Here is a 23,515-nt window from a genome sequence, read left to right as displayed (position 1 = left end):
GACTCTGCTTAAATGTTTTAAAAAAGCCTCTAAACAAAGTGCCATCTGCAGAAGGAGGCAATAGAATCACGTGCCTCATTTGCATAAGGAATTTTTTTGCTTTTTTAACCCTTGCTTAACTCTTAAAAGGCGAAAAATTCCTTATGCAAAGGAGGCCCATAGTTCTCTAGCCTCCCCCTACAGTTAACACTAAGCAGACTTAAAGTCACTGTGACTTGGAGTCTGGCAGCAACTACCATGGCCTTTTTAATTATTTAAAAAATTCTTTCCTTTTCCTTATGAGACTGGTGAGGCCCCGCCTCCCCTGCCTCCAGTGACTGCACGTTCCTGTCTGGACTTCACCTCCTAGCATGCTGTTCTAGGACATTTTTTTTCAAATCTCCAGTCTAATCTACCACTTGGGATATTTTGGAGGCCTCCCAACAACTAGATCATATGTACCAATACATAATATATTACATTTTGATGGTACTTATTCTCAAATGAGTTACAGAGTTGAGTAGTTGTTCAGAACATAAAAATATTAGATCAGTTCTTTTAAATCAATGATGAACAAGTGTCTGAGTTTTAGCTATATACTTAACACCTCTCTCCGGGAGGGGTCCTTCCCGCTCCTCCTAAAGGATGCAGTGGTGAGACCCCTCCTGAAAAAGCCTTCTCTGGATCCAGCCATTTTGAGTAACTATCATCCAGTCTCCAACCTCCCCTTTGTTGGGAAGGTTGTCGAGAAAGTGGTGGCCTTTCAACTCCGATGGTCCTTGGATGAAACCAATTATCTGGATTCCTTTCAGTCCGGTTTCAGGTCTGGCTACAGCACGGAAACTGCTTTGGTCGCGCTGATCGATGATCTCTGGCGAGCCAGGGATGGGAGTCACTCCTCTATCCTTGTGCTTCTTGACCTCTCAGCGGCCTTCGATACCATCGACCATGGTATCCTTCTGCGACGGTTGCAGGAGGTGGGAGTGGGAGGCACCATCCTTCGGTGGTTCTCCTCCTACCTCTCGGACAGGTTGCAGTCGGTGTTGGTTGGAGGGCAGAGATCGACCCCTAGGCCCCTCAATTATGGGGTGCCGCAGGTTCGGTTCTGTCCCCCCTCCTCTTTAATATCTACATGAAGCCGCTGGGTGAGATCATACACCGGCACGGGATTAAATATCATCAATATGCGGACAATACGCAATTGTATCTGTCCACCCCGGGCCAACTCAGTGAAGCGGTAGAAGTGATATGCCAGTGCCTGGAAGCTGTTAGGATCTGGATGGGAATGAACAAGCTTGCGCTCAATCCTGACAAGACCGAGTGGCTATTGATGCTCCCTCCCAAAGATGGTCCAGCTATTCCATCTCTCAGCCTGGGGGGTGAAATTATATGCCCCTCAGAGAAGGTTCACAATTTGGGAGTCCTCCTGGATCCGCAGCTGACTCTAGAACATCATCAGTCGGCTGTGACCAGGGGGGCCTTTGCCCATGTTCGCCTGGTGCACCAATTGCGACCCTACCTGGACCAGGAGGCCCTTCAGATAGTCACTCACGCCCTCGTCACCTCAAGACTGGATTACTATAACGCGCTCTACTTGGGGCTGCCCTTGAAGAGTGTTCGAAGACTTCAGCTTGTCCAGAATGCAGCCGCGCGAGCGATTGTGGGTGCACCTCGGTACACCCACGTTACACGTATCTTCCACGAGCTGCGCTGGCTGCCCATTTGTTTCCGGACACGCATCATGGTGCTAGTTGTTACTTTTAAAGCCCTACATGGTCTCGGACCTGGTTACTTGAGAGACCGCCTCCTGCCAATCACCTCCCAAAGACCTATTAGATCCCACAGACTAGGCCTCCTCCGAATTCCATCTGCTGACCAATGTCGGCTGGCAACTCCCTGGGGGAGGGCCTTCTCTGTGGCTGCTCCAGCCCTCTGGAACGATCTCCCCATTGAGATCCGGACCCTTACCACCCTTCCGGCCTTCCGCAAAGCAACTAAGACCTGGCTGTTCCGGCAGGCCTGGGGCTGTTGAATTTTCTAGCCCCATCCGAGGTTACGACTGATGTTGTATTTTAAATTGTTGTCTTTTATTTTTATTTTTGTACCCCTTCCCCTTCTGATTGTTAGCCCCCTTGAGTCTTCCAGGAATAGGGCGGCATACAAACCAAATAAAACCTTAAAACTTTAAACTTAGAGGAAAAATACCATGTGGAAAATAAAACATAATTCATAAATCAGTTGACACAACAATTGGCAAGCCAAACGTTTCCATGACAAGAATAAATGTACTAATGTAAAGAGATTAACCTCTTTATTTTTAGATTTAAGGTGACATCAATTAAGTTATTAAAAACTATGTTTGGAACTGTGGCTCATTTGCCTGGTTTCTAGTTATGGGTTTAGCAGGATTTTACTCTCTTTCTGTTACTGAATATCTATTTGTGAGCAAAGTTATAAAAAGATAAATATTTCTCTCCTTATTGTGGAAATTCTGAGTTTATTGATGAAGTTAAGCAAGGGCTGAGAGCTCAGACTGAGCTAGCTCAATACATTGTCTGCACATGCCAGAAATTTACATCACCAAAAAGTTAAAAAACAAACCAACCCCAAGGCCCCATTTTATGGTTCTGACTCATATTGGATCACATTCTTCCTTTTATGTAAAGTTGGGAGAAAGAAAGCTGTCATTTAGATAATGCGTACTTTGAGTTTAAGAAATGAAGACAATTGAAATAGTTGGAGTGGTTCTGCTCCAAAATAGAATAGAAATTTCAACCCTTTTCTAGCACAGGTGATTAATAGTGTCTTCTAGCACCATCCCACCTTTACTGGGCTGGAACTATATATCTGTGATGAAGACAGCCACAAGGGCTATATATCAGTAGCAAGGAAACTGTCTCAGTCTATCAAGAGGGAAAAGCAATCTACATGAGAAGATACTTCATAGTTTGTGAGATCTTTTCCCTCTGTTTTGACAAGAAAGAAGATACTAATCTATTCATGATGCTAATGATGCAGCTGTGTTATGATTGCACATGGCTCCAGTTGAAATATCTAGTCATTTATAAAATAGAATTCATCTGCCCAATTGAGATGAGGCCAATTAGCAAACTATTACTGAAAAATAAGCACCATATTCCTGAATAATGCACACTTGTGTTTAAGTTACCACACAACTATCTCCATGCACAACACCGGATAAGATAAACAATTTTTCTACTATTAGTTTAGGTTACTGTTAAGGATGGAAAGTTCACAGGCTATTTTTTAACCAGGATAAATGTGTACTGACTTTTTGAAGAAATAGAATAAACTCAGCATGATTTACAAATTCATTTCCATAACAGCTAATTAGATTGCATTCCCCATTTCTAATTCATCTTGTCTCCCAAAGTCCTTCGTCATTAGAAATTTCATCAGAAGTAGACATTTAAACAAATTATTCACATTATTCAAATTATTCAGTGCATTCGTTACGACATATAGGTTTGCAAACTATAATTGTAGAAGTCCCTTATTTCTATAACCAGGGTCTTAAAAAGGTATAAAAAGATCAAATGTGGTACAATTAAAATTCAGTGGTGTCATCCGAAAGAGATGCCTCTCACTGACTTATCTGTTTTGATAGTGAGCCTACAACATTCAATAAAGTTCTTTGTGTTCAGAAATACAAAATTAATTTCTAACAGAAAATTGTCTTAAATAAATAAAATATTGACAGTCTTAAAATTTGTGAGATCTACCATCTATTTGCAGATCAATGAAAGTCACAAATGAATGTATTGTGACGAAACAGTATCTGAAAGAAACAATTACAAAATTGAGGGAGTGGTAAAAGTGTTGTTCACTGATAAGGGAAGTTCGCAAAATATTGGTAAGCTCTGTGGAGTAAATTCTAGCTCCTGAGTATATACTGTGCATACTCCTGGGTCAACAGCAAGGATTTACCACTTCTGTAGAACAATGTAATTTTCATGAATCTCTCTCAATGCCTTAAATAAGACTTTGAACAAATTGTCAGGAATGTGGCAGGTTGGACGTAAGTATTTGGAGTGAAAATTAACCTCAAAGGGGTGCTTAATTGACTGACTGACTGATTGGATTTATAGGCCATCCAAATCAGCCATGACTTTGGGCAGCATATAGAATAAAAACAGTATAAAATTCTAATAAATATAGCCCAGATATAAAAGGCATCTGGAGAAAACAACAAAACCAAACAAGCTAATAATCTCACACGGAGTCTGTCAGGCATACTAGCGCAAGGCTTGGGGGAGAAGCCAGGTTTTTAGAGTTTGTTTAAATAAGCTCAGGGGCAGAGCCAGATGAATCTCAGGGGCAATGTTGTTCCAGATGAGAGGTGCTATGAGAGAGAAGGTCTGCATCCTGGGTCCCATCAGATTTAATCAGTGGGATCTGGGGCATGCCTTCTCTTGGATTGCATAAAGCAGGTAGAAATTATGGAAGTTATAGGGTTCCTCAGATAACCAAGCCCTATGTAATCACCCTTAAAATTGCATTTAAAACGTTATTTGCTAAGAAGTGAAGGAAATTCACTCATAAAACTTGTTAATCTGAAGATTCTAAATATCTTAAAAATAAATTAACAAGCAATTTCCAAAAGTGATTAGAAAAGGAAGTGTGCCCACCCAGTGTCCATAAAGGTGCCAACCAAAGTTTGGGTGAAGATGCCATTTCCTTGTCTCTCAGAGTTCTAAACTCAGCAGATACTGCTGTCTTGTGATTTCCATGTGAGGAGCAACTGTCTGGAGCACTTGTGGGCAATCTCAGGTCCTTTTCTTGTTCAGAGAGGAATCTTGAAGAGCCAGTTCATTCACTGGCTCTTTATTTCTCCATGGAAAACATCTTCTGTTTGCCATTTCTACCCTGGAAGTCATTTCCAATTTACTGCTGATCTATCAAAATAGTTATAAAACCTTTCTGTGAAGGAAGAGTTGTCTCTCATTAATAGGCTCCTATTGCCTAACTTTTCTCCACCATGTTTAGACAGTGTTAATTTTTTTCCCTTTCTAGCAAGTTGGAGTGGGAACCGTGGTGGGAATGAAAATGCATGATGAACCAGTGTCCCAGCTTGTCCTGCAGTGAAACTATACAGCTAACTCCATTCCTGTCCTCATTAGCAAGGCAGAATAGATGGTCTGTCAGGGCAGAGAAAATTATACTTGCCTGGAGGAGAGTGTCTTAAAATGGTTGCATGAATAAGTTAATTGCCTTTGCCATAATGCCATGATGCCAGGCAGAAAAGAGGGCCAGGAATCTGGTTGATGAGGAAGTTTAGTATAAGAGATGGATTCTTATTTATTCTTGGCACTTAAAAAATGGTTTTATTGTTGATTTTACTGTTCGTCTTTGCCTAATGCTAAAACAATGCAAATAAAAAAAAACCATTACAAGCCTTTTCCAAAAGACAAAAAACAAGGGTAAACATTGCCAGATTAAGGATTGAAGCTGGGGGTTCATGCAAAACATTATGCAATGATTTCTGGTGCCCTTTTATGTCTGCTCAGAAGCTGAGCAGAGAGATCAGAAGAAAATATTGCTGAAATATCAAATGCTTAGGTAGCATTATTTGCAAAAATCTCTGGTCATATGGTGCACCCCATTGCATGGCTGCAGAAGGAGAAATGAGCTAGACTGGCATGAAAGGGATGGCTGATTTTAGTGCAAAGACAAAGCAATAGTAATAATACTGGTAGTAATGATTGAAAAAAAAAACCAAGTCACCAGAGCAAGGGTACTCAATTTATGAAAACGAAAACAATTTGTTCATTCATTCATTTCATTCATTTGTTCATTTACTTTATTTGTATGCCGCCCTTTTCCCTGAGGGGACTCAGGGCGGCTCACAATTCGGGGGGAGGGAAGGACAAAACACGTTACATACATGAAAACAATACATTGTTAAAAAATACAACAGTCATACTATTCGGGTGGGGTTGAAGTCTTTAGCCCCAGGCCTGTCGGGACAGCCAGGTTTTAAGGGCTATGCGGAAGGTCTGGAGGGTGGTGAGGGTACGAATCTCCACGGGGAGATCGTTCCAGAGGGTCGGAGCAGCCACCGAGAAGGCTCTCCTCCGGGTAGTTGCCAGTCGACATTGACCGGCTGATGGAATTCGGAGGAGGCCTAATCTATGGGATCTTATTGGCCTAGTGGAGGTAATTGGCAGTAGGCGGTCTCTCAAGTACCCAGATCCAATACCATGAAGGGCTTTGTAGGTGACAACTAGCACCTTGAAGCGCACCCGGAGATCAACAGGCAGCCAGTGCAGCTCGCGGAGAATAGGTGTTACGTGGGTGAAACGAGGTGCACCCACGATCGCTCGCGCGGCTGCATTCTGAACCAGCTGAAGTCGCCGAATACTCTTCAAGGGCAGCCCCATGTAGAGCACATTGCAGTACTCCAGCCTAGAGGTCACAAGGGCACGAGTGACTGTTGTGAGAGCCTCCCGGTTCAGGTAGGGACGCAACTGGTGCACCAGGCGAACCTGGGCAAATGCCCCCCTGGTCACAGCTGACAAGTGATGTTCAAAAGTCAGCTGTGGGTCCAGGAGGACTCCCAAGTTGCGGACCCTATCTGAGGGGCGTAGTATTTGACCCCCCCAGCCTGAGAGATGGAGCACTTGGCCAATTAGTGGGAGGGAAGCACAACAGCCACTCGGTCTTATCTGGATTGAGTACAAGCTTGTTAACCCCCATCTAGTCTCTAACAGCCTCAAGGCCTTGGCTCATCACGTCCATTGCTTCATTGAGTTGGCACGGGGCGGACAGATACAGCTGTGTATCGTCCGCATACTGGTGGTATTTTATCCCGTGCCGTCGAATGATCTCGCCCAGCGGTTTCATGTAGATATTAAAAAGTAGGGGGGACAGGACCGAACCCTGCGGCACCCCATATGTTAGGGGCCTAGGGGTCGATCTCTGCCCTCCGACTAACACCGACTGCGACCTGTCCGAGAGGTAAGAGGAGAACCACCGTAAAACAGTGCCTCCCACCCCAACCTCCCGCAGTCGTCGCAGAAGGATACTATGGTCGATGGTATCGAAAGCCGCAGAGAGGTCAAGGAGTACCAGGATGGAGGCATGGCCTCCATCCCTGGCTCTCCAGAGATCATCGGTCAATGCGACCAAAGCGGTTTCTGTGCTGTACCCAGGCCTGAAGCCAGACTGGAATGGATCAAGATAACTGGCTTCCTCCAAGGACCGCTGGAGCTGAAAGGCCACCACCTTCTCAACAACCTTCCCCATAAAGGGGAGGTTGGAGACTGGACGATAGTTGTTTAGAACGGCTGGATCCAGAGATGGTTTCTTCAGGAGGGGTCTCACCACTGCCGCCTTTAAAGCGGCGGGAAAGACCCCCTCCCGAAGGGAGGCGGCAACAACCGCCTGGATCCAGCCCCGTGTCACCTCCCTGCTGTTAACAACCAGCCAGGAGGGGCACGGGTCCAGTACGCATGTGGAGGCACCTACAGCTCTCATGGCCTTGTCCACGTCCTCAGGGGTAACAGCTTGAAAATCAATCCAGCGATGACCTACCAGATTATCCCTTAGTGCCTCGGCTGGTTCTGCAGGATTGGAGTCCAGGTCCGCCCGAAACCGAGCAACTTTATCCGCGAGAAATTGGACGTAATCCTCAGCCCTACCCTGCAAAGGATCACCCGTATCCCTCCTATTTAGGAGGGAACGGGTTATCCTGAACAGGGCGGCTGGGCGCGACTCAGCGGAAGCAATCAGAGTGGCAATATAAGTTCTTTTTGACGTCCTAATTGCCTGGATGTACTCTCTGATGCAGGATGTTAAAAGTGCTCGGTTCGATTCGGATTTACTGGATCTCCATTGGTGCTCTAGGCGTCTTTTTCGGCGCTTCATCTCCCGGAGTTCCTCAGTAAACCAAGGGGCCCTCCTGGATCCACTGCCTCGGAGCGGCCGTAGAGGCGCAATCTGGTTAAGAGACTCCGTCGCTGCCGAGTTCCAAGCAGCAACCAGAGTCTCCGCCGGACTGCAGGCGAGGGTATCAGGAATAACCCCAAGCTCTGTCTGGAACCCCAAAGGGTCCATAAGTCGCCTGGGGCAGAACCACCTGGTCGGTTCCTCCTCCCTACAGTGGGGGTTTGGTCTCCGAAAGTCAAGCCTCAGTAGGTAGTGGTCTGACCACGACAGGGGTACGATCTCACTACCCCTCAGACCAAGATCACAAGTCCACTGCTCCGAAAGAAATACGAGGTCGAGCATGTGACCCGCCGAGTGGGTTGGGCCCCGAATTACTTGGGTCAAGCCCATGGCTGTCATGGAAGCCATGAACTCCTGCGCCCCATCAGAGTGTTCACCGAGCGAAGGCAAATTGAAATCCCCCAGAACCATAAGCCTGGGGAATTTAGTTGCCAGCTCGGCTACCGACTCGAGGAGCGAGGGGAGGGCTGTTGCAACGCTGTTGGGAGGCAGGTACGTTAACAGCAAGCCCACTTGACCCTTGAGGTCCAATTTATAAAATGGATTCAGTGCACAAAAAAGTATTGAATTATCATTTGAAGCAATCACATTAGACACCCCACCACCCCTCCTTTGAAAGCACCCTCCATTTGAGAAGAGAAAATTAGTTTATTGCTTTCATTTAGAGCAGTTTACTTCTGTGAGGCAAGTACATTTTGAACATCATCTGCTGCTGTAATTACCTTAGGACTCATTATCTTGGAGACTACTGAAACATACTGTACATAGTGTTAGCGATATGAACAATACATGTTTCAGTCTGGACATAGCATTAACAAGTCAAATGGTGCACTGAAACTGCCAATCTAACTAAATGTGTTTATTATGCTCAGCTAAGATTCTGTGGGTCATGACGCTTGTAAAACTAAAGGGCTGAACGCTAATCAGGATTTGCAATAAAATTGGCTCCAAGTTTATTAGCCTTCTGAAAGTGTTTTTTGTTTTGTTTTATGGTTTAGTATAACAAAATTTACAGGGCATTTCTGATGCTCTAAAAAGCATTTATGAAAAGTAAGCTCATTAAAAATATTTAGTCACTAGTATGGGAAAAGTGTGCTTTTATTATCAATACCTTTTATTATCAATACCCACAATGTAGAGATAGGTAAATGCATCCTTTAAATACTGTTTTGGAGGTAGGCAAACAGATGCATGAGTTGCCTTTTATTTCTACTTAAACTGTTTCCATGTAGCAAAATAATTTACAACCGTAATATAACGTTTTAGAAAAACAATGTAATTTGTTTTAATGATAGAATGATGCCCTGCTCTTTGAGGCTTAATTAATTGACAAATCCAGCATACCTATATGTAAAGGTCTTATCTCCTTTTTTTACTCTCAAGCTGACTGCTCATAAATACATTAGTCATAATCATTATTTTTTTCTACTTTTAGAATTTTTAACAATAAGCTTTAATTGCAAAACAGTGAATGTTAAATCTGAATGGTGTAACTTCTAATCCATCCTTTCCTCTGTCATAAAGTTTGATAAATGACCATAAGTTCTTGCATTTTTCAAATTCATGCTTCTCAGTTCCTGATTTATGATGCTTTTCATGCACATCTGACTTATGCTACCCCCCAACTAATCTATCACACTCCTCCAAGAGGCCTTCAGGACCTCCCTAACCTGCACCCCACTATATCCTTCTCAACCTGGGTTGTACCCTTGCCTTCCACTTGCTCCCTGCCTTACCCAGAAATAGCCACTTACCAGTCTGCTGGACTTGGATTTGAGATTTCCTGTTGTCTTCCCCACTGACTTTCTCCCTCAAACTTCCCATGAGCAAAATAAAAGGGGAAGCAGCAGGAATGCTAGGCAGGGATGGAGGAAAGGGAGAGCAGAAATTAAAAAAAAAAGGGAAAGAAGGTAGGAACAAGGAGGAAGGTTCTTTTTCCTGTTGTCACTGACCACATGCTTCATGTGGCTGGCCTTTGACTTTGTTATAGCTCTGGTCTTTTCAGATTCTGATCACTCTTTTGGCTGAGCACTTGCAATCAAAAGTTTTGCTCCCTAATGAGCCTTCCTCTGTATTTCAGTGCAAGAAGAATTCCTGATAAACACACTTTGTTGCAAAGAAAAAACTTGAATTTTTTCCCATAGTACTTTTTTTCTGTACCTTCAAAGAGGCAAGGACTTCCATGCCTTTCTCTTAGTTCCTTCTGCCTTTCTTTAAAACAGGGGTGTCAAACTCATGTCATCATAGTGGGGTTACGTTTTTTCCCCTTCGCTAAACTGGATGTGGGCATGGCTAGTGCGTGACGCGTCTGGCCCATGGGCCGGGAGTTTCACAGCCCTGCTTTAAAGTAATGTTTTTCAAACCTGGCAATCTTATGAAGTGTGGATTTCAATTCCCAGAATTCCCCAGCTACCTTTGGAATCCATTTATGGATTCCTAGGGCATCCCGTTATTCACCCCTCCCCACCTTCAGAAGCATTCTGTAGCCTAAAAACAGGCAAAAACGGTCTGGGTTTTTGGCCAAAAACAGCTCATTTTTTGGCCTCCCGGGGTGTCTATGCATCCCATTTTCCACCCCCCCCCCCACTTCCAGAAGCATTCTGCAGGCCAAAAACAGACAAACATGGCTCATTTTTCACCCATTTGTTGCCTCCTGGGGTGTCTTTGCACCCCATTTTTCACTTTCCACTTTTCCAGAATGTTTCTGCAGACCAAAATTGTTGGCCTTACCTTTCAGTTCCAGCCCGTGGGGCTTGCGAGGGTAAGTCCTGCGCTCAGCCAAAGGGTGAGCAGAGTGATGTGGGCAAGGCAGCATCGTGGTTCTGTGTGGGCTGGATTAATGGCTTCAGTGGGCTGTATGCGGCCCGCGGGCTGTAGTTTGAGGATCCATGATCTACAGCCTTTCCGTCTATAATACACAATTTACTTACCACCTGAAGGGTAGAAAAAGTACCTAAACAATTGTCAAATCCAGGTGCCCCTGAACACAAGCAGGTCTTTCGAACTTTCGTCTTTATTTAGCTGTTTGCAGATACTGACTCATCTCTTAATAGAACTTACATTTTTACATAGGAACTAGGAAGTATCTCCACAGTAATTACCCAATAAAGTAATTTAGGCTGAAACATTAGTGGATAATCACCTAGTGAGCAATGTGATTGAGTAGAGATGAAAACCTGGATCTTCTTGATCTAAATCTAACACCTTAAATTGCTGCTGAACAAAATACGGACTGAGGTTTTATAAACATAGTCAGATAGTGTCTGAACAAACTGGTAGGCAAAACATATGTGATATGAATTTGCTGTGGAAAGGGAGAGGACAAAGTGTAGCACTCAACTATTGATTAAAGCTACCATCAAATGTGTTTTCTTAGTGATAACGTTAGGAGGTGGCAAAAGAAAATCTTTCTGCATTTTATTAGAAAGTGACAGTTTCCCACTGACTAACCGTATGTACGTACATACATACATACATACATGCATACATACATACATACATACATACATACATATATATATATGTAAAACCATTATCCTGAAGTAAGCCTTCCTTCCTTCCTTCCCTCCCTCCCTCCCTCCCTCCCTCCCTTTTCTATAGCTGACCATCTCAATCAATGACTCTGGGTGGCTTACAATTCCAAAACTATAAAAATAATAAAACACCCCAAATAAATATACACAGCATCTGAGATACTTAGCGATTTAACAGTAAAGCCAAGAAACATGATCCTGTGTATTTGAGTATTTGAGTATTTATTAATACTTATAGGGAAGTGGGAAGTTAGTACCCACCCCTCTCCTAGAAAAATGAAATATCCTGGAAATATTGAAAAGGCAGAATATTATATTCCCCTGGATCAGAAATGGAGAAATATGCTTTTAGGTAAGAAGCAGACTCACTCTTAATAGTCCCCACATTTGTCAATGGGCCAGTCTATTCTACATAACAAAGATTCCCCTTCAGCTCCAGGGTGATGGGATTAAGGCATGACAGTATTAGCCCTTTACCCATCTCACCACAGGGCACCTGGAAAGAAACAATGCTCAACCAAACCTGGACTCAAGACAGCCTACAGAATTGCTCCTGCATGGCCCCGTGGGAGTCTGACAACCAATCAGAATACAAAATCATGATCAAAGGCCAGAGAGGGCATAAAACCAGGAACCTTCAGGCCTTCTTTCTCTTTTCTTCTTCATCCAACATCTGGAAGCATGTGGTTCCCCTTTTCTGTTCAGGAACTCAAGCCACTCCAGGCTTTGGAACACAGTCACATTTTAAATGTCTTACCAAAGGCCTAGAGCAGAGAAGTGTGTTGCCAATTTTTTTACTACCGGTTCACTTGTGGACGTGTGTGTGCTTGCACACATGTGCAACATGTGTCCGGGTGGATGGGCGGAGCCTCCCATTGCCGCTACTACCAATTCATCCGATACGTGCCGAACCGGGAGCAACCCACCTCTGGCCTAGACGGCATTGACATTTCTGAGGGGAGGATATTCCACAGAGCAAGGGCTACTTCAGAAAAGGCCCATATTCTAATCTCTGCCAACCAATACTTTTTGGCTAACAGGATCTGCCCCTTGCCAAAGGACTATTTGCATATTGAAGCTAACACTGATTGAAAAGATAAAACCAAGGAAATGTCTATTTCCTGTAATATATTTAGATTTTGTGCACTGCACTTCTCACATGTAATATGTGATCAAAGATAAGGGTTTTAGTTGATAAGTTTTTAGTTGAATATGTATTTTCGGTCATATAATTATAAAAATCTTGAATTAATCTTTGTGGTTGTTTTGACCATAATAAGATCATAATAAAAGCCTATTCTATGCTTTACAAATCTGGCTTTATAAGATTTTACTAGTTGCTACTTTTCAAATGTACATATTTGATTCAGCAACTGCAAAAGTGAATTCTCAAAACCTACATGACTGAGTGAAAATCATGAGTCATGTATTCATATAAAATATTTTTAAAATTTCTTGTGACAAATTTCAGGCAAGACATTTGAGCTCAATTTTCCAATAAGATCTTATGTGCCAGAACATTTTCTGTTTGGCTTCTATTCTTATAGTTTCAAACGTCAGTTATGAAATCTTGATGGATTTAATTTAATATTATTAAAAGGCAGAACTTTACCTTCGGCCTTGCTTTTATACCACTCACTGTTTTCACTCTCTAGTCTCTCACAAAAGCCCTGCTTTTGAAAATCTGAAAAGACTCAGGAACACGCTGAGCCAATCAATATTCCCTCCAAATCACTAATAGGAAAACTGTATCATTTGGCCAGCATCTTGTCTCCAATTATCACCATTCCTGAATTGATAAAATACATTCTCACCTCACCACTCCACAGAAAGGCCATAAAATAAATTGCTAACACCTCCATAATTGCAATACACGCTGTGTACATTTTGGACCATTGGAAAGGGAACGGAAAGAGAGAATGAGTAGTTGCAGTGAGGGAAGCTTTCTGGCTGCAATACACCATTCCTTCTGCCCAAAAATGTGTTTTGCAAACTGTGATAGTGAAAGAATAATATATTAGCATTTGGATATAGCTTTTGCTGTGATTTCTTGGCTGAGGTGAGGGAAAGACACATTCTAAATTATGCCATAGGCACCAAGAGCAAGTCTCTTGATTGTGGAGAATAATGTGGAAGTAAAAACATTTTAATGTTTTAAGTGTTATATGCCATGCGCTAAGCAAAGGTAATATAAGGGAATAATATTATAAACTGCACTGCATCTATCAGTTTAGCAATCAATTAACCAAATCAATCAATCATTTGTTTTGAGCAAGGTTACAATAACATCCGCTGGTTAGATAAAATAAAAAGTTTGACATGCAAATATATCTTACACAATTCTTAGCAGATCATCACTGCAATTTTGAAAGAAATAAAATTTAGCTCTGCACTTTGTTGCATCTAATGAAATCTGATGGTTTTCAGAGGGCCCGGAGGAGTTTGGCCAAGACCCTGGTCTCTTCCTAGAATAGAAGAACACCAAATGCCAAATGGTAGTCACTTCCCTCTTCTAGATCCTCTATTTCTCCTTGATTTTCTAAGAAGCTTAGGGAGCTGATGTACCAGAGAAGGCTAATGCTAATGGAAGAAGAATCATCTTAAATCTGACCAGTTATCGGTAAAACCTCCTGTCTGAGCATATGCAGGGATGATATAGGCAGCCACGTTTTTATCTCCTTATCCTCTCTGTTAAATACTCCGCAGTGGCCTTTATAAGGTAATCTGTTCCCGTCTGAGGGAAGAAGGATTTCTAGTCAATCTGACAGGATACCATGACGAATTCTTGTGGTACAGTGTTTGTAGACAAAACTGCTCAGGTATGAACCAGGTCAGACTACAACTAGACAATGCAATGCCAATGGAGCTAATTTGATACCATTTGATGAAGTTACCTGAGAACAATTTGAATCTGACAATCCTTCGTTAATGAATAAGGCTCTATGTAATACCAGTTCTGCTACTTCTCAGCTGGAATTTGGACCTTTTGGTTAGTTAAGCCTCTTGTGGGTGATGTAAGGTGACCAGACGTCCCGCTTTTGGCGGGAGACCCCCGCTTTTTGATACATTTTCCCGCTCACTGATTGGCTGGAGTCCACTTAGCTTAGCACGCCTGCGCGAGTCTCCATTTCATTTCGTCTTTTGGTTGCAGCTGCGCTTACTCACTGGTGAGTAATCATGTTATAGATTGGTACCAGTCCAGTGGGAATCGGGAGGTGCTATGGGGAGGAGACAGGCCTCCTCTCCTCCTTCTCCCCGTTTGCAGAGTTCATTTCATCTCCTCGCATCACAGCCAGCCCCTGTGCGCTGCAGAAGCTCCGGAACTGAGCGGTTCTCTGCGTGAGCCGCTGCCGTCCTCCCCCACCCATCAGCTGCTAGCTCGCTGGGCTGGCTACTGTAGCGTGTGAGCGGGCAGATGAGTGGGGAACGAATGAGCCGCCCATTCGTTCCCCTGTCCAGACGCTGCTGGCTTCCATGGGCTGGCTACTGTAGCGTGTGAGCGGGCAGATGAGTGGGGAACGAATGAGCCGCCCATTCGTTCCCCTGTCCATAAGCTGCTGGCTTCCATGGGCTGGCTACTATAGCGTGTGAGCAGGCAGATGAGTGGGGAACGAATGAGCCGCCCATTCGTTCCCCTGTCCATACGCTGCTGGCTTGCACGGGCTGGCTACTGTAGCGTGTGAGCGGGCAGATGAGTGGGGAACGAATGAGCCGCCCATTCGTTCCCCTGTCCAGACGCTGCTGGCTTCCATGGGCTGGCTACTGTAGTGTGTGAGCGGGCAGATGAGTGGGGAACGAATGAGCCGCCCATTCGTTCCCCTGTCCATAAGCTGCTGGCTTCCATGGGCTGGCTACTATAGCGTGTGAGCAGGCAGATGAGTGGGGAACGAATGAGCCGCCCATTCGTTCCCCTGTCCATACGCTGCTGGCTTGCACGGGCTGGCTACTGTAGCATGTGAGCGGGCAGATGAGTGGGGAACGAATGAGCCGCCCATTCGTTCCCCTGTCCAGACGCTGCTGGCTTCCATGGGCTGGCTACTGTAGCGTGTGAGCGGGCAGATGAGTGGGGAACGAATGAGCCGCCCATTCGTTCCCCTTTCCATACACTGCTGGCTTCCATGGGCTGGCTACTGTAGCGTGTGAGCAGGCAGATGAGTGGGGAACGAATGAGCCGCCCATTCGTTCCCCTGTCCAGACGCTGCTGGCTTCCATGGGCTGGCTACTGTAGCGTGTGAGCGGGCAGATGAGTGGGGAACGAATGAGCCGCCCATTCGTTCCCCTGTCCATAAGCTGCTGGCTTCCATGGGCTGGCTACTATAGCGTGTAAGCAGGCAGATGAGTGGGGAACGAATGAGCCGCCCATTCGTTCCCCTGTCCAGACGCTGCTGGCTTCCATGGGCTGGCTACTGTAGCGTGTGAGCAGGCAGATGAGTGGGGAACGAATGAGCCGCCCATTCGTTCCCCTGTCCATAAGCTGCTGGCTTCCATGGGCTGGCTACTGTAGCGTGTGAGCAGGCAGATGAGTGGGGAACGAATGAGCCGCCCATTCGTTCCCCTGTCCATAAGCTGCTGGCTTCCATGGGCTGGCTACTGTAGCGTGTGAGCAGGCAGATGAGTGGGGAACGAATGAGCCGCCCATTCGTTCCCCTGTCCATAAGCTGCTGGCTTCCATGGGCTGGCTACTGTAGCGTGTGAGCGGGCAGATGAGTGGGGAACGAATGAGCCGCCCATTCGTTCCCCTGTCCATACGCTGCTGCCTTCCATGGGCTGGCTACTGTAGCGTGTGAGCAGGCAGATGAGTGGGGAACGCGGCTCATTCGTTCCCCTGTCCAGACGCTGCTGGCTTCCATGGGCTGGCTACTGTAGCGTGTGAGCGGGCAGATGAGTGGGGAACGAATGAGCCGCCCATTCGTTCCCCTGTCCATACGCTGCTGGCTTCCATGGGCTGGCTACTGTAGCGTGTGAGCGGGCAGATGAGTGGGGAACGAATAAGCCGCCCATTCGTTCCCCTGTCCAGACGCTGCTGGCTTGCACGGGCTGGCTATTGTAGCGTGTGAGCGGGCAGATGAGTGGGGAACGAATGAGCCGCCCATTCGTTCCCCTGTCCATACGCTGCTGGCTTCCATGGGCTGGCTACTGTAGCGTGTGAGCGGGCAGATGAGTGGGGAACGAATAAGCCGCCCATTAGTTCCCCTGTCCAGACGCTGCTGGCTTGCACGGGCTGGCTATTGTAGCGTGTGAGCGGGCAGATGAGTGGGGAACGAATGAGCCGCCCATTCATTCCCCTGTCCATACGCTGCTGGCTTCCATGGGCTGGGTAACCTAGTTAGAACTTATTTGGAGTCTGGCAGCGCGTGGCTGTATCGTAAAAGGTCTGAGGGAGAGCTCATTGTCCATGGGAAAAACGTCGGGGCAAATTCTGTTTACGCGGTGGTTTCGAGATGCGCAGAAGTAGGGAAGGGAGGGAGGTCAGCGCTAATGGATGTTCTTTCTCCGTCGCGATCTCCTCTTTTGATCTGTGACCACGAATGATTGGCCGTTTCCATATCTAAGTTAAGAAAGACCGGAGATCGCGGGGTTTCTTGTATGCTGCTAGGAGAGGCAGAAGCCAAGAAGAGCCGGCCTGCCTTCTCGCTATCCCCGCTCTGCCCGGTCATCAGTGATGGGGACAGCCCTCCGCTAGACTTGTTGCCAAACTGGACGGGGAAAGGGGAAAGCTGTTCCCACCAGCCGAAGTCAGAAACATTTTCTAAAAATCCCATTGAATCCAGAGGAGGGGAGAGAGAAAGAAAGAGGAGTGTGTGCACAGGAGTGTGGATTTTCTAAAAATCCCATTGAATCCAGAGGAGGGGAGAGAGAAAGAAAGAGGAGTGTGTGCACAGGAGTGTGGATTTTCTAAAAATCCCATTGAATCCAGAGGAGGGGAGAGAGAAAGAAAGAGGAGTGTGTGCACAGGAGTGTGGATTTTCTAAAAATCCCATTGAATCCAGAGGAGGAGAGAGAGAAAGGAAGAGGAGTGTGTGCACAGGAGTGTGGATTTTCTAAAAATCCCATTGAATCCAGAGGAGGGGAGAGGGAAAGAAAGAGGAGTGTGTGCACAGGAGTGTGGATTTTCTAAAAATCCCATTGAATCCAGAGGAGGAGAGAGAGAAAGAAAGAGGGAGTCTGTGAGGTGGGGGGATTTCCTAAACCCCATTGAATCCAGAGGAGGAGTGTGTGTGTATTTGTGTGTGTGTGTGTGTGTGTGTGTGTGTGTGTGTGTGTGTGTGAGAGAGAGAGAGAGAGAGAGAGAGAGAGAGAGAGAGAGAGAGAGAGACTATCACTGTGTTGTAGCTTATGATTCTTGATGAATGTATTGTATTTTATTTTATTTATGTACACCGAAGACAAATTCCTTGTGCGTCCAATCACACTTGGGTAATAAACTATTGTACTCTACTCTACTCTACTCTACTCTACTCTACTCTACTCTACTCTACTCATTTCTATTTCAATTCTAATAAGGAGTTTAGCTTCTCTCTCTTGAAAATGTAAGCTAGCATAATGCAAGCTAGCTTTAGCTTTCAAACAGTTCATTTAGTGACCAAAGTTACAACGGCCATGACCATTTTTCACACAGTGACCATTTTTCACACCTAGCGACCATTGAAGCATCCTCATGGTCACGTGATCCAAATTTTGATGTTTGGCAACAGATTCATATTTATGATGCTTTCAGTGTCCTGGGGTCATATAATCGCCTTGTGTGACCTTTTGACAAAATATAAAATTTTTAATACCCCCCCCCCCCCCCCCCCCCGGTCAATGGTGTCCCTCTTTACCAATCTGAAAATCTGGTCACCTTAGGGTGATGGGATGTTGGAGCAAATTAAGGGAATACTGTTGATATACAAGATAGGGTTTTTGGAATTCCTTCATGAATCTTTCTTTACATAGAATGGGCTAGAGGCCAATTATGGGCAGAAGGCAAGGTATGCAAAAACATATTTATTAAATATTATTACAATAATAACTTTTTTCATACAGGAGGTTGAGTAGAACAAGAGAGAATAAAACTTTTTCAGAGCACTGGAATGTTGTAGTGGGTCTGGAGCAGATAGACGAAACTCTTTCCCTCCTGTACTGTTTTGTTAATCACTAAATATAATGCACAAAGGGAAATTAGCAGGTGAGGAGCATACTGGCCAATATGGTTGTGCCACTAGATGACAAAAACAAAGGAAATGTTTTTCAAATAAGATGAAGTGACCAGAAAGAAATTGAATAAATTCTGTGCATCTGCCATTATTACAGAAAATATATGACAATACCTTTGTGTATTTATGTTCTCAATGGCACAATTGGCATAGTGAAAGTAAACTGAGGTAATAAGTCTAGACACTTGAAAAATTATAGCCACAAATCATCAAATCCTGATGGCATATACACCTCTGATTTCTTAAATAAGTCAGATGTAAAATTGTTGACTTCATAGTAAAAATATGTAACTTTCCCTTCAAAGAATACCAAACAATCTGAAAGTAGTTATGTGATACTTGTTTTTTTTAAAGACCGGGAAACCAGAATACAAGAATAAGCCTTGCTGAAGGGAAATCATAATGGACCCTTTCAGCATTTCTGCAAAGCTCACTGTCTTTTTATATACAATTATTTGATTTTCCAAATCTCCCTATCAACAGAGGAAGATTTTCTCATGCCAGAGTGGCATTTTCATAGAAAAATTCTTAGAATGGAATTTTTCAAAGATGAAAAATTACAGAGCCGAGGTGGCGCAGTGGTTAAATGCAGCACTGCAGGCTACTTCAGCTGACTGCAGTTCTGCAGTTCGGCTGTTCAAATCTCACCGGCTCATGGTTGACTCAGCCTTCCATCCTTCCGAGGTGGGTAAAATGACGACCTGGATTGTTGTTGAGGGCGATATGCTGACTCTGTAAACTGCTTAAAGAGGGCTGAAAGCCCTATGAAGCGGTATATAAGTCTAACTGCTATTGCTATTGCTATGAGAATTAATGCTTTCACAAGCATGAATGTATCGTGACTTTGCCCATTCTCCATTATTGTATGCTGTATACTATACTTATTCATATACTTATCTGTGCATTTCTAGATAGAAGATTGTCACACCACATATAATTAATCACAGATGGTTAGTTTTTTTATTTATAGGTCTGTTTATTAAATATATTGGACACACTGCTTTCATGAATCAGTTTATATAAAACTTTAATATACATCTAATGCAACAAACTGACATTGTAAACCATTAAATAAAAACAGCAACTCAACACATTTCATGCAAGCACATTAAAAATGAAACTCCAAATGGAATTAAAAAAATAGTGCTTTTTAAAAAGGCAGCAATTTTAAAAATGGTATTTGGGAAATGGAATTTCCTAAACCTATTATTTACAATTAAGTTCTTAAAATTCTATGTTGGCAATAGGTTCAAAATAGACTTGTGCAATAAAATCCACATACATGTTTCTCTTTGCAAAAATAATAAAGAATACAATAAACATGACTGTCATTAACTAAAGTACATAGCAATATCAAGGACAGAGTGTAATCTCCTCTTTGAATGGTCTTTTTGATTGTTGTATTTGTAAACCCTAAACTTAGATTAACAAAATAAAATAGCTGCATACATATAACATATTTTGTCTAAGGGAAACATATTTTAGCTTAACATGATGTGATTCCCACAACTTCCTAAAACAATAGCTAGATTCCTATGGATTCTAAATCATAAATCACACAGCATATTTTAGCCAATTATGTGAACTCAGACTTTGAGTATATTTTAAAATGTCATACATTTAAAAAGAGGCTAATAAATGGGGTAATGTTTGTGTACAAGGGAATGGACATTTCCTTTTAATGAATACAATGGAATCTGTTTCACAACCACATACATAACATAGGAAGGAACAATGAGTCAAGTGTACTATGAAAACTTACATTGGAAGATAACAGTAATTCTTAATAAATGCTCGAATTTTCCAGGCAATGCACAATCTGTTTAAAGATATTTCCTGACACAAACAGAGAAACAGAATGACCAAGGGCATTTTGTGATTACTAATATATTCTCCCTCTCATCCTTATTTGATCATTTTCAGTTTTTTTAAAATTGTTCGCAACTTATTTGGCAGTTATTTGGCTACAATTCTATCAACTTTCAGTATCCAGTACTCCACTGTTAGCCAAATAAATATAATTGGTTTTCTCAAGCCTCTCTACTAATTTTACAGTACAACCACAATTTCACTCCCAAATCCTCATTTATCTATGGAATCATGTCAAAAGATGTACATATACACCAATATCCTTCCTATATAAATACAGAATACTCCAACATAGTTCATATGAGTTTTGCTTCATGTGCACCTTATGAATATATAAAGGAGCAAACTGCCTGTTTGTGAACCCAACAGCTGAGATAACTTATTCTTGAACAGATGATTGGCCTTGAATAGACCTAGGAAGATATAATTTCACATTTTGCACAACATCTCTGACAGGGTCCAGATCTTTCTCATTTATTATTTTGAATTGGTTCCTTCTTCTGACAAGAATAATATCTGTTTACTTACAACTCAACTGGCATTAATTTAGAATTGTGTAACTCTGGAAGGATGATTATTCTTCCATCCAGACAGTAAGCCTCCCTCAGCACTGTTTTTCTCTGAAATGAATTTTCCTAGGGAGAGCTAAATTGTAGTTTGAAAAAGAGGATTAATTGGAAAATGTTTACAACTTTGGTTGTAAACTGTGGTAAGCAGAACTATGCTGGAGTGGAGTATCTGTTTAGGTGTTAAAAGCGCAAGTGAAGGAGAAAGTTAATCTGTTGTTGGAAATCATTTGTATTTTCAGTCTTGTTTCACTTTGTTGAGCAACGTAGGTTATGAGCAAAACTTTTTCAAATGTTAGCCTTTTGATTATTTCTGTGTCTTTTTTTGTTCCTTACTTCCTGCCTATCTGTCTTTAACTATCTCTTTGAAGTTGTGGTATATCTTTTTTCTAGCCAATCCAGAGGCTGGCCTGAGCATTGGATCCTAGCTTTGATTCCCATATGTCACTATCTTTGGCTAGAAATAGTGAAATCCAAGTCCAAGACATCTAGAGCACATCATACATTAGCATCATCAAAAATGACCATTATTTGGATATGTGTGACAGAAAATAAATAATTTTATTTTGGAAAGGCATGACCAATGTACCTTATCCATGCCTAAAAGATAAACATTCCCTTGAGTCAAGCTTGATTACATGGGCAAATCAATCTGGTTTTCTTGACAGCTAATCTTTTCAGCAAGGCATTTTACAGATTTCCAGATCTAGCCTACAATGCTGTTTTTTTGTGTGTGGAATCCCATTCATGTATTAATGAAGACCAAGCCTGTTTTTTTTTTTGCAGCAGCATCAGAGGTAGGAAGGGATCATCCAAAATCAGCTAGGTATTGTTTTGCCAAGTGTCAGGCAGATACCTGTCAAATGGTTCTTTTGAGGATCCAGAAACAATGAACAACCAATACATAAAGAAAATTGTAAGCTTTATTGTTCAACTGTAGCAGGTAAATTGAACAGAAAGCAACATAGCAAGCTAGATATTCTTCCTTTGGCTGCTGGAAGCCCTGTTTCAAGCAGTGGAGATATTCCAAAGCCCTTGGTGCACAGCACCGGATGTTCAAGCCTATGCAGAGACTCAATCTTAGTGAGCAATTTTCAGGAGTTTTATTAAAATTTGGCACCAAGATGAAGATTTTATGGCCTTGCTTCCCTGATCACAAGACTGCAAGACCTGAACTTGTCTAGATAACTCTGAGATGCAACTGAAAGTCTGATAAGACAGTGCTCTTCACAGCCGTGTGAAGATTCCCCAGTATTTTTCAGCAAGAGAAAAAAGTAAGTTCAGAACTGGCGATAAACTTCTAGACTTTTTCTAATATGAAGGGGAAATCAAACTAGGTCACTAAACTGGAAATATAATGGTTTTCCAAAATGCCTCTTACAAGTATGTATTAACAACTGTTTGTGGCACCAAGATAGGATCTGCTTCAAATGAACATCGTTTCCATTAGCTTGTGAATTTTTCGAAAATTACTTTCCTAAAAATAAAGTCACAATTTTACAACATAGGAGAAACAGAAGAAAAATATATATGTTTAGATTAATTAGTTTTGCAATTAATTGCAGAAAAGTACAATTAACATAATTTGGTTATTTAAATATTTGGTTATATTCTGTTTATTTTCCTTTTTTAACAATTCTTGGGTACAATTAAATGAGCAAACATACTTAAGAAATATAATACAAAATACCTAAATAGAATAAGTTAAACAGAAAACCTGAGGAAATAAATCATGCTGCTTGGATGAAAGGGTAACCAGACCTTATAAGTGCCATTACAGCTGCAAAGCTAAAAGCTTAAGAAAAAGTTAAATAGTAACTCCAGTGATCCTACATATCTGTTATAAAATATTTTATTCAACTGAGGAAACTGAAATAATTTCATTGGAACTAATTTGGTTGTGGAGTGCTTGGTGCTCTCTGAATTTGGGTGTTTTCATGCAGAAGTTGCATTATCAGGCTCGGTAATGTTTTCAGTGCTGCAAGGGAGGGGGGTTTGCTCTCCGTTTATGTATATATTTTAATAGCTTGCCCTGACAGTATTGATAGGGGTGATGTTTTCTCCTTGATAATTCCTTGATTGGACTGTTGTTTACTGCTTGATTGTCTGAGTTGGTAGTTCTTGCTTAGGGTTTTGGTTACTGCTTGTTTGCCTGGTGTTAATCCTTTTGTTAATTTCTACTTGTTTGGGTGTTGATTGCTGGACAGAATGTTTTCCGCTCTTTTTGTTTCTTTTCTAGCTTTTACTTATCTCTTTTGAATTGTATGTAAATATGCTTGTTGACTTCTCTGAAAACTAAATTCTATGAAGTCCATACGTTATGCCAACATGTATATATTATGTAATGTATATTTCTCTAATTTAGCTTACTTAAGTTTTAGATTATAACTACTGCCATACATGT

This window comes from Thamnophis elegans, chromosome 5 (assembly GCF_009769535.1).
Source record: "Thamnophis elegans isolate rThaEle1 chromosome 5, rThaEle1.pri, whole genome shotgun sequence".
Lineage (NCBI taxonomy): Eukaryota > Metazoa > Chordata > Lepidosauria > Squamata > Colubridae > Thamnophis > Thamnophis elegans.
This window is presented reverse-complemented; position numbering follows the sequence as displayed.